This window comes from Andrena cerasifolii, chromosome 8 (genome assembly GCF_050908995.1).
Source record: "Andrena cerasifolii isolate SP2316 chromosome 8, iyAndCera1_principal, whole genome shotgun sequence".
NCBI lineage: Eukaryota > Metazoa > Arthropoda > Insecta > Hymenoptera > Andrenidae > Andrena > Andrena cerasifolii.
This window is the reverse complement of record NC_135125.1, coordinates 6,640,025-6,652,954: the sequence shown is the minus strand read 5'-3', so window position 1 is coordinate 6,652,954 and position 12,930 is coordinate 6,640,025. Positions and strand designations below refer to the sequence as shown.

General features: G+C 49.6%; 1 protein-coding gene across 7 annotated transcripts in view; it reads right to left on the bottom strand.

Annotated features, from left to right (window-relative positions):
* The window catches only part of Nmo (serine/threonine-protein kinase nemo), a 137,040-nt gene that overhangs the window by 85,730 nt on the left and 38,380 nt on the right, over positions 1-12,930 (bottom strand). The window lies entirely within an intron of this gene.

The following is a 12,930-nucleotide window of genomic DNA, read 5'->3' as shown; positions in this document are numbered from 1 at the left end:
GGTGGAGATTCATGGAAATGATAAAAACTGGAGCGATTCGGTGAAAGGGAGCGTTCTATCTGCGAGGAAACAGGGAACCAGCACTGTGCACATTTTAATGCCACTTGGCGGTCATCGGTATTCATCAATATTCATCGATATTCATCGATATCCATCGATCCGCGGTCGATTGCCGCGCGATATCGCTTCCATAGAGCGTGGAGACGCGTCGTCGCGCACACGGACGCATCCAGGCACCTATTAACCGCCGTGCAATTAGCATATCCTGCGTCGCGACGGTGCACACACGCGTGCACTGCGTGCGCTACATAATGCATCGACCAAGCTGCATGGCAGGGAATCAGGGGAACAGAGGAAAGGGGGACGGACAAGTCCCACGGGGAAACGGTGCAGTGCCGTTGCACCAGATGCCACGCGAAGAGCACGCGGTGGGGGATGAAGGGCGACGTGAAAATCCAAGGGAAACTTATAATTAGTTGCTGTGGTGAAAATCGAGGGGGTTGAGATGTTAGATTCGTCTGGAATAATCAGAAGATTCGGCACTTCCCTCTTTGAGATCGTGGGATAGGGTGGAGCGAGAAGTCCCGTTTTTCGTATAAACCTATGTAAAATGTAGTACTAACAATCTAGAGATATCTGGTGTTAATTTGTATAAACTATAACTATTATGCTTTACGTGCACGAAGTTCGTTTGTTGGTACTGTTATTTTCTGTTGAGTTGTACCACAAAATGTTTGTCCTTGCATAGGGTAGAATGTCCCTAATGTCTTTTCGTGAGGTATTAAACTGAATAAGTAAAATATTCTTTTCAAATCAACAAATATTTGTTAAATCAATTCTTTTTGGTATATAATACTGAAAGGAAAGCACGACTTCTTTAACAAAAAATAAAAATATAAGTGAAAGACTCACTTTGAACTAAAAACTAAAAGGAAATCGCTCAACTAAAACAAAAACACTTTTTAAAGACTTTAACATCATTTCTTTGCACTTTGGCTATCTTATTATGAAAACAAATAATAAAATATACTTTTTCATTGTGAGGGACTTTTTGCCCCAGTGGTACCTCTATAGTTTCTGCGATATATAGGGTAAAGGACCCAATTACTGACACCTGGCCAGTTACTGTCACCTTAAGCTATTTTACATAAAATAACGAATAAATAAACTATAGCATATAATCTGTAGTATAGATTATAGGTTGAATTACACAATTTTTTGTGTATGACTTTACAACGTTGATTTATTCGTTATTTCAAATAAAATAGCTTAAGGTGACAGTAATTGGTTAGGTGTCAGTAATTGGGTCCTTTACCCTACGTTAGAAAATATTATGATTCAGCAATGACACAATATCATGCACACATTACTAAAGGAACATACCATCTTAACGTCCTCGGCTGATACGCTTTTAAACTGTGTTTACTTCGTATAAACAATAACGACGACGTATTTCTGTTAGATTTCGATACACAAAACAACGAAGGCGTCGTGTAATGTAATTCGCGCGAACGTCTAGTAGCGACCGGCGACTCTGCGGTGACCTCCGTTTCTTCTCGCCTTTTACACAGTACACTGCCAAACACAATTCATTGTTTAGGAATAAAGCTTTCGAATTCGGGGCTTTTAACCCTGCGGGCTTTTAGCCCCACCCTACCCCTACATCTACTCGCATCCCCTTGCCAAACGAAGAATACCTCTGTTTACACAGCAATCTCCGCGCAATTCTCCTAAACCAGAACGTTTCAAGAAACCCGCTAACTTCTGAGGAATCCAAAGCCCCGACTTTGGCTCCCGAAACCCACGACACGATATCGATTCAGCCTCCGCCGAGGCGAGCAGCGGAGCGCGCCTTTCAAGCGGAGAGGCTCCGTCGCAAGCGCCGAGGGAGCAGCCGCGGAAATGTTTCCAGGAAGAAAACAGTAAAAGGCGAGGAAAAAGGAGATCGCGTCGCCAGCAGCTTCGCGCCGGATGAACGGCTGCTCTCGCCCACGATTCTAAAACCGTGCTCTTTTCCTTTCTTCCCTCTCCAGCTTAGTCCCTGCCCTTGAAGCACCGACAAAGGCGCGGGCTTCGATCCTCACCAACCTCGTAATTAGTCGACCCACTTTGCAACGCGGAATCGCCGCCACTTTTCCCCTGCCACACGATTTCCACGTTTGCTCCTTTTTTCTCTCTCTCTCTCTCGCTTGATTCATCGACTGGAGCCGTCGACTTCGCGCCCTTTTGCTCGCCTGGCCTCGTTCTCTCCTCGTAGAGGCTAATTGAATTACTCTACGGCTCTCGCCTCGTCCCGCGAGAACCGAATCCTTCTTGAAACGGGGACTTCGATCTTTCGGCGCGGGCTGTGCACCGTGGCCGTTTAATCGCGATGCACCGCGGACGATTGGCTGTGATGTCAAAAGTAATTTCAAGGCAACTGGGTCGAACGCGGTGAAAGTGTTTAAGCGGAGGAGCGGAGTGCGTTTCGTCCGTGTGTCCAGTGGGAACGGACGGTGAATAGTCGATCGAGGTGTCCGACGAGATCCGTCAAGGCGGTCGACGACGTAGGGAAACGGAGCGTGAGCGCGTGCTAAACTATCGAGGCGTCTGCAAGTCAATATCCGAGAAGCACCGCGGCACCTAATTATCGGGCAAGATTAACGTCGGCTTCGGTTATCGATTGTCCACGGTCCAACCGGCGGCCAGACGGATTCGAGATATCTCGACGTAGTCTACGGGTCGATATCCTGGAGATATCGCGCCCGCTGCTCTGGGCTTGGCGTTCCAGTGACGGATACGCTGCGACACGTCCACGACAGACTCGAAACACGATTTATCGATTCCGATCGAGTCCAGGGAATTTCAGATTACTCGTGTCCGACCACACAGTCTGCTCGCCTAGAGTCATTTAAGATTCGTTTCGCGAGTGCAACTGGGAAAGACGCGAGGCTATTAATCGCGCGATTAAATGGCCCTCTTCTCAGAAATCCAATGAAATCATCCACCGATTCCCGAGGACTAGTTGGACACCAAGGGGCGCTTCCTCGGATTTTTGCACCTGTTGCGATTCATCAACGCCGCCGAGCACGGAAGGAGCCGAAAGCGCGATGTTTTCCCTGGCGAATGGGGGCACGTTCTCGATCGCGATAAAAGCTCGGGGTAGAAACAAAGGAAGGGGTGGGTGACGCGGAAGACCGGGCACGTGGAAAATGTCACGGTGCTGTTTGGCTCGGCGCTGTTTCCACGCGCCTTTCCATTGTCGAGGCGTGAAACGAAAGAGGAGAATTCTGCTCTCCTCTGACACGCTAATCACGCGAGCAAAGTCCGACGAGGCTGACAAATTTCCAAGCAGGTAGCACAATTGCTATCTACCTCCGAGGAGGAACTCTAATTCTTTTTAAATTATCAAACAATTCCACTTGGTACCCAATTTCCTTCAATTTCGAGCGAAGCAGCAAGTCACTCTTTCCACGAACGCAGCGCCGTCTAAAATCTAAAACGAGACCCCGGCGAGGAGAGCCAGAGGTGGAGGGTAATGAAAAATGTCGCGTGCAGAATCCCAGACAGGGCAACTTCGCTCCCAACCGAATTTCGCCGTTCCCGACCGATGACAAATGATGATGACGACAATCGGGATGGTCCATCCATAACAGGACCTCTCTCCCTCCTCTCGCGGCCCCAGTCATCGCACCCTCTTCCTCCCCATAAAGGTTACCATGACTACAAGGACACCCCGTTTAGGCACAGACGAACATGCGCGCCTGAAAGAACCCTCCGGGTTCGATCGCGCCACCCCTCGATATCCCGATTCTTTTCCCGCCGAGACCGAGGAAATTTCGCTGTAGAGAATTAGCAGATTACGCGATTGCACTTCTCCTCCGTTTCGAGACTTGGAGAATAGAAAAAGGAAGCATCGAAGCGGGGGAACGAGAGCAGGGGTTCTCGATGGGTGTTGCGGGAGCGTTGCGACGATGTTCAACCCCTATCTACTCCAGTTTCTTATATATAATTATAGGACAAAGGAGTGTTTCCCTTAAAAAAATTTGATCGTGAAATTGAGAGCTTCTATTAGGTGATCGGGGATAGGACAAAGCTCGAAGCTGGCGATGAGAAACCAGCTGGAAAAAGTGTCAAGCCCGATGAGCAGGAGGAACGTCATAGTGGGCGAACAAATATGGGAAATCTGGGAGCATCGTGGTCGATTCACATCGCTCAAGCGGAACGCTCGTCACCGTGACAGTCGCAATACCGAGTCCGCGCAACAGAAATTACCAGCGGCCGTAATTGTTATCAATATTGCGCTCAACAGGTTCGTCATCGCGGGCTGATATAAATTTTGGCACGGCCGCGAGCCACGATAATGAAGCGACGACGAACGTCTGCGCGCGGATCGCGCTCGGCCCGATTATAAGTGAAAGTTGCAGACGTTTCTGCATCCTATCGAAACGTGGCTATGATTTACGGCTGGCTCGGTCGCCTCGTTATCAGTGATCCCGATTAGCCCGATAAGGCTGCCCTGACAAAGAAACAGATGCGTACGAGAGCTTGGAGCACGAAGTTGGACTGTTCGCGTTGCAATCTGCGCGGAGTAACGAGAATCTCTGCTTTTCCAGCGAATGGGAGATTAGATTCCAGGGGAACTCGAGGAAACCGTGTTTACACCCTCTCAGGGAAATTAAAGAAGCGACTGCGCGAGCTGAATCCCACTGATTCGCGCTCATTGATTGGGCCTCGCAGCTCGCGACGGGGAATTGTTGATGGCTTTTGAAATCGCGTGCGCGGCTGCGCGTGTCCGCCGAGGATATCGGAATTAATGAAATCGTGGGCAATCGCGCGGCGGTTTTTCCACGGATCAGGGGTTTCCGCGATCGAGGGGCGAACGGGAAAACGGCTCAAGGTGTCGGCGGGGAAATCGATTCCTCGACGGTGCTCGGTGGAGATTGCCACGGCGGGAGATCTTCGAGCGCGATAAAAATGTAACAGCCGACCGATTCTATCGGTTGGAGAGCTTGTATCGGGTGATCGATCGGTGTATAGATACAGGGGCGCTCTTCAGCCCCCGGGGGGGATAAAAAAGGAAATACCAGAAGTGGAAATCGATTTGAGGGTTGAAAAAAAAGCGAGGGCAGGCGCGTGGAGAGTGACCAAGAAATTTCGTGAAAAATTGCGACCAAAGTGGAAACGAATTTGCGTAACGCGTGACTCGGAAGATTGCGCGCCTCCCGTACATTCCGAGCGAAAAAGAATTTCGCTAAAAGACGTCCAGATAATTTACTCACAAGTTTAAATTATCTCTGCGTCGTGAATCTGTTTAAACTTCCTTTTGACCACTACTGTACGCGATATCGTGGTCTAAGGATCAACGATAAGCTGTGAGACGACTAACATTGCTTACGATTAACGATACACCGTGAAACACAGTACTACGTTGCAACAATTACCGTCCACGATGAGTCACTCGGTCTAATACAACTAAATCGATGACTAAACAAGTGGTCTTCTGCACAGAGAATTAACAGATAGCCGAGTCTAACGCAGTGATGCATTTTAGTGAGCACTGTTCACGAGTGAGCCAAGCACCTACCACTGCGTTTATTTCGTTAGCCGAGAGCAACGTAGTACCGCGTGCATTGTATGTACGCCGCTTTACCTCGAGTCTAGGAGGCTGTACCCACGGAATGCTAGAAGATCCATGATGCTTACCTGAAACAAAGAGAACGACAGATTGTTAATGGTTTTATTGGCTGGCGCTAAAACACGATGGAAACTAAAGCCCCTGACCCGCTGGTCGAGCAATTAGTCGGTTGCTCGATAATCGAACGCGTTTCCCGAGCAACTATTACGTTGATGGACGCTGGCATTAATTAAACGGCTGCGCCCTGCAACGGTTTAACCAAAGTGCAGCGATCGTGCGTTTGGGGAAAAAATGTTGCGCGTAGTGGAAAAGGGGGAAAATCGATGGGCGGATAGAAGAGGGGCCCCAAAGACAAATCGATCCATTGTCCTTTCACTTTCTACTCGGGCTGACGAGTGGAAAGCGTATCATTGCCCGCTGTTAACGGAAATCGCTTTCAGGAATGCGGAATCAAGTGGAAATTTAAAGAAGTAACAGAGTATGTACCGAGTGGATACTGCATTGTCTCTGCTAAACGGTTTCTCGGTGAAAGATCGTAAACAACGGTTCGAGGGATTGCATAATAATCCCCGGGAATGATTTATAGAAGACGGGCACCGAGGAAAGGCGCCTGGAGAGACTTGCTTTCGCACAATTAATCACTGTCGAACTTGGAGCGCGATCGTCGTCGAACGTGAACGCTCCTTTTCTCGATCGAACGGTATTGTTCCTTTCCTCCCGCTGATTTCCCATTGTTCCTGTTACATAACGGGTCTCGATACACTTTAACGGCGAGGAGAGCGTGCACACGGGGCCGCAAAGGCGCTGCTAAGCCTCGAGATTTTGAAAGACGCGGGCGACGGTATCAACCGTGCCATCGGAAGTTCGTGGGAGAAAGCTCTGCGGGGCGAAATTTGCATAAATCTTGGGAACAGCGGAACACCGGGTCTCGATGAATCCTAGCAAAGCTCTCCCTCAATCCTACTTCCCCTTTAACCACGAAACTCCTTCGACACTCGTGTCTACGAGATTTTATTTCTCACTACCGAGCTACTTTAGAAAAATCACCACCCTCGCAATATATATACTCCTCCATCCACTTATTTCCAAACGATTCTACTTGGAAAAGTAAATTTGAACAAGCGGTTAGATGTCCAGCTGATATAGCGACCATTGGTTGCTCGCGCAGGAAACGCTTCCCCGACAATCGTTATGCAACGAAGCTGAAATATTTCGCTGTCCATTAACCTTTATTATTGCAACGTCGTGGTCGCGGTGCACGCGACGCGCGCTCAGCTATTAAAGTTACATTCCTTCGTGGCCGCAATGCGACCAAATTTTTCCTCGCTGAAAAATTATGCGGTATTAAATTCCTACGGCGGCTCTGTGCCCGCGACTTTGTCCCAGCGCCAAGCTAACGTTCGGCAAATTAATTGAAGAAGCATTCCCGAGGGCCACTGTCATCTATCTCCCGCGATTCGTTCCGTTATCGCATTCGTTTCGTTTTCGGATTCAACGCTCCCACGATTTGACTAATTAAAATGCACGGTACTGTGCGCCTACCTTGGAATTACCACAAGACTTTCGAGCACACCGCGTCGAGGTACATGAAACGGACTCGAAGTCAATTCTAATACGATGACCGTTGGCGCTATGTCCGCTAGAGTTATGCAAAGTGATTCTGATTTTCAATGCACTTATTCCGATCAATACTACCAGCGATTTGCCAGCGTTTTACTTATTTTAGCAGTTTCACTTAGCTTCGGTCTAGACTCTACACGATGCAGCTTCAAGTTAATTATTTCACAAGAAACGCGGCAGCGGGCTAATGAAGAGACCCAGTCGTCGCTATTTCGAGACTAACTACCGACAGCGGGGGAAAGGGATGAGGCACGATGAAAAGTGAGTAGCCAGTGCCGTTCGCGGAACTGATAACCCATTTCCGTTCTTGAAGGGCGAGGGGGCCGAAGGGAATTCGGAAGAACCGTCGACACAGATGTAGATATCGATTGATATGCACGCGAAGAGACTACCAGAGAGCAGCGTCCCCGACAGAAGTTCATCCACCGCCGGTTGGATGAATATTTATGGTTGTTCGCCACCGCGAAAGAGACTGATACTGTTCGCGGTGAAAAACGGAGCTCGCGAGACCTCGACGAAGAAGGATCGCCTCTGCACCGTTCGTTGTTAATAATGGCCCGAGGAGAACTCCAGCTCCCACGCCCCAAAAACTGAGAACGCTCGAGAGAAACTCAGCTCCCGCCTCCCAAAAACTGGGGATCCTCGAGCTCCCACACCCAAAAGCTAGCTAGCTAGCCTCGAGAAAACAAGAGAAGCGATCGACCCAAGGCGCTCCGAGAGCGCCCCGCGCAAAAGACAGTGCTCGATGGGGAATTGGAAATGCATTACTCGAGAGAGATCGACCCGCTATCGGGATTTCCGCCCTAGTTGCCGCGAACAAACCCCGAAATTCGAAATTCCAGGGACCAGGCGCGTGTCCCTTAACCGCAGCGTCGACTCCCGATACAGCCAGGATCGATTGCCGGCACGTCGATCGTGTTAATCGTGGCCGACACGCGTTCAAACAGCATCCGCGAATCAACTACGACCGGGATACATCGCCCCCGCATCTTTCCGCGGAATTTTAAACTAACAAACAGAGGCAAGTTTCCCGCGGCATCGATATTCCTCCCAGGCTCCGCGAACACTCCTCCCCCCTCCATTCTTCCTTTTTATCGACCCGGCTCCTTCATAAAAATCCTCTCCCGACCGAGCTTTCATACGGACCCGCTCCGTAAAGAAGCGACGGATATTCAGAACGCGCGAAAAGCTGCCCGCCCGTGGAATTCACGGGGTTTCCACGGGCGCGCGTCTCAGCCTGGATCGACGGGGCGATAAGAAAGCTGCGCGCAAACTTGGCCAGGACCCTTTTCCTCCTAGAACATCCCCCGTCGAGCTGCCTGGACGCGACAGGGTTTCAGAAACGTTTGTCGTTACGCAGGAGTCAGAGCACCCGAGCATCGGAATTCTGAATCTCAGTTTCGCGAGTATGGATCCAGGATGTCGCGCAGGACATGTACGCAGGCATTCCTGTCCTTGCTAGAATCCCTTTTTCGCAAACCACTGCCCAGCGTTTCGGAATGTCTGATGGGAAACATAGGTGGGAACAGAAGTACTGCGAAGTCAGTGGTTAAAGGGATGCCTGAGTTAAAGCGGAAAGCCTGGGCGCAGTCCACGCTGGCCGAGTTGTGCGAGAGCTTCGATCGCGTCAATGGGGATAGGAAGAGGGGTGAGACGCTCCTCGCGACCCCACGGGCTCCGCTTCTTACGTCCACGTAGCGTTCTTTTTTCCCCGAGGCTCGGACGTGATTACTTTAACGCCTGGCTGATTCTACGACCCTGCTATATGTCTCCCTTCGCCTCTCTGCGGTGGGTTTCGCTCATCTCGCGTGAAATTCAATACCTTTGGGGCTCCGCGGCCGGTGGAAGCGAAATAGGGAGGTCGCAGAGGCGCCGGGCGTTAAACCAAACAAGTTTCGGCCTGTGGGTAAGCTCTGCGTAAAAAATGGAGTGTTTCGCCCGTGGTTCTGTTCCCGTTGATGCCACTGAAAGAGGAACGCAAGTCTGAACTCGGTGCAGAGGGGTAAGCATCGAATTTAGAGGATAGTAATTGAAGGCTACTTGTTTGTGTAGCAGATTCTGGATTTTATCGAGACACGTGCTCGGTGAAGTATGTACACGTGGCGCAGTCGACGATTGTTACAAGGTTCCTCGGAGATAATCTGGGCTCACAGACAAGTCACCACCGCGATTTTTGCCGCAGAGTTGCGTAAGAACGCGAGCGTGTAAGGACTTAACCTTGTAATTAGATACAGTGTCGTTTTCCCTTTTTTTCTCGCCAACGCCAGACACGATTACACGATCCGGGAGATCGCGGCGATATTGGCGATATCGGAGGCGAGCTGGGAGGAACGACTAGGGAGGGCAAACGAGGAAGTCCGCGGAACGATGTAATGAGAGCGTTCAAAGAGTTTTAATTGCAAACTTGCGCTCGAGGGCGAGCTTTTTGCAAGTCCTTTCGTCTAGCCTTCACCTACGGTATTTGCTCCTTTTTTTTTGGATGGTACATTGAATCGATTTTGACTAGGAAGTTCTGGGTGATTTAGGTTTGGAGTTTGAGCGAAGTATTGCGCGACAGGATGATGGTTGGCGGGGCGTAGAGTTCGTGTTTCAAAGAGTACGTTTGCACGAGAAACGCTCCCCAGCTCGAACCGCGATTTCCATCGAGCCGTCTTATCGGCAGTTCCGGTGCGTGCGGGTTGGTGCAATAAAGCGAGAAATATTGCACAGACGATTCTGTGGCCCCGTGGAAAACTTTCATATTCGCGCGTCCAACGGGGAAAAGCGGTGGAAGAGTTACAGCGACGGTTGCAGTTTATCAGAGGCCAGTCTGTATTAGAGATGTCCCTGCTACGAACCCGTGAATGGGCGAAGATATGGATGAATTTCGAGAATTAAGTGCGTTCGCAGAGAGGTAAATATAGCATTCGCATGTAAGGGCAGAATACATTACGTCTAGAGTGACCTATACTTGGCATGTTCTATATCTGATGGATCTATGATTAGAAACTCGTATGTCTGCAATCACGTATGCATAGTCAATTCTGGGTATAGAAGAATCTATGTATAGCAAGTGGGAAGTGTGGAATAATCTATTCCTAGAATAATCTGGTCATAGAGAATGCTATGTTTAAGATAGCCCATGCCTAGGATATCTCGTGCATGGGGTGTCCCATGCCTAGGGTCTTTTCCATGTCTGGAGTATCGTATGTTTGGAAGGAGCTATGCCTAGGGTATCCCATGCTTAGGAGAACCTATGCTTTGGGGAACCTAGGCCTAAGGTATTCTATGTCTCGAAGAACTTATGCCTAAGGTATCCTATGTTTAGGAGGACCTATGCCTAGGGAATCCCATGCTTACGAGAACCTATACTTAGGAAACCCATGCATAGGAAAACTCGTGCCTAGGAAAACCTGTGCTGAGGAAAACCCATGCTTAGCAAAACCAGTGCCTAGGAAAACCCGTGCTAAGGAAAACCAGTGCCTAGGAAAACATATGCTTAGGGAATCTTATGCTTAGAAGGACCTATGCCTAGGATATCTTATGGACAGAAGAATCCTTGCCTAAATTATTATATGCTTAGGAGAACTTACGCCTAAAGTAACCTATATCTACAATGAGCCATTCCTAGAGCAACCTATACAAAAGTGTATGTCCCCCGATAACAGGACCGCTTACGAAACCTGGTTCGCAGCAGGACGCCGAAGCTCGCGCCAGTTGTGCGTAAAAATGTTAAACAGGTCGAGCAAAAGCAGCTCCCCAAGGGTAGAAGTTGTCTGACTCATCGGCGCGAGGACACGCGTGGCCAGAGGCTCAGCCGTATCACTGATAACACTCGGAACACGGCCAGCCAGAGAAGATAAACGACCTTTCGATGCGTTGTCCTGAGACACACCGATAAGGGGCTAGCCTTCGTTTGGAAATCCGTGTAGAAGCGACGCGGAATCGAATATACATATATCTGGGAAAGTTGTCTGCAAACTTTATCCAGCCAATAATTTCTCCACTCAAGGAGGCTGGGTCGCGACGAAAACGGCCATTTAAGTGCAAGCTACAGTAATAACTTGAACCTGCTGCAGCACAGTCTTAACATAAACTGGGATTAAGGGAAGATTGGATCTATCGTGGACCAAATTTAGTGGGGATCTACGTGGTCTAGCATAACCTAGCTTCAGCGTCAAGTTATCACCCCTAACCTACGCCTAAGTCACACCTAAACCAAACCTAAACTAAATTTAAATACACCTGATCGAACTTCACTCAACTCCGCTCGGATCCATCGACCCCAGAAACGCAGACATTCCGCATAAAATTTTTGCACAAAAAATGTTAATGCCCAGGAGGTTGCGTCGATAACTAATTTCCAGAGCAAGTCTGGCGATGGTCGAGGGGGGCGGAAAGCGTCGCGACGTAGCGCAAAAGGAGGGTCGGGTATCGCCATTTTCCAGGGGGTTGCTGTGGCGCGCGCGACAGGGTTCATTTCCATACTGTAATGTACAGCACGTCGTGGACCATAGAAAGGGGTGGACCGCCGAGGGTTTGAATATACGTTTATGCGCCCTAACCGACGCACAAGCTGCGGAGGGCTGGCCAAGATCCTGAAAGCTCTGTACTCTTCACCGCGCGACAAAGACTCTGCCGCGTTAACGAGTCAGATTAATCCTGCGCGCCCTTAATCATCGTCGCACCCACCATTTCTACGTCCATTTTCACTCGGTTCTATCTACCATCGTAAATACTTCTCTGAACCCAGCAGCTTCACCGATTATCCAACTACAGCTGAGCCACCAACGATCGCGGAATAAACAGAAAAATTTCACTTCTTTTCAAAGGCTCCGCACAAAAGCCCGCGTGCGAGTAATCCCGTGGAAATCGTGTTCCCTCGTCCACGCGTTAACAGCCTGTTCGAAATCCACTAAACCATTTCCCTTTTCCTCGAAACAATCCTGTACGCTGTTCGATTCCTCGTTGGACCTGCCTCGACCGCCTCCATCGCCCCGGCGATACGGTTTTTATTTATTCGTACAAATTCCATGGAAAGCTCGCAGCCGTCCAGCCCAAGTCCCGCTTAACGAGAGAAAATAACGAAAGAGAGAGAGAGAGAGAGGCGCGTTTAATCGTGGAACAGTCGCTCGCCCTATTCTCCCAGGCGAAGCAGCTTCGATAAATCGCGCTTTCGCTTTCCGTTTCGAGCGTGTCCACGTGATTTCATTATCTCTGCAGCGGCGCGGCAGGCCGAGCGACTCGTAAGGGCGCCGAGAGCTTTTTAATTGCGCGCGACAAGATTGATGGAGGAGAGCCGGGGCCACGTGGGATCGAGCCGCGCTCGCGGTTTAATATCCAGACGGATTCCTCGGGATTTGATTACGTGGCTGAGATATCGACAGATTTCGCGCCAATTACGGGGTAGAAATATCGGTGGACTGTACCCGGACGGCCGATCGATTGCGAAAGGAATTCGGAGATGAGAATCGCCGGTTCGGTAACTAGCAATGACTACTGCGAGCATAAAGAAAGGTGGGTCGTTAGAACGGACCAAATATCTTCGCGAAATGTTAGCAGTTCCTTTGAATCTGATCTGTGAAAGTAACGACTTCGATGCGTCGAACTGGAGGAACTTCCAAGTCGGTGCTGCCAGGAAGCCTATCGAGAAGCGTTTCACACCCGTTGCGTAATAACACACCTCAGACCCGTGCCCAATTCTTATTATTATT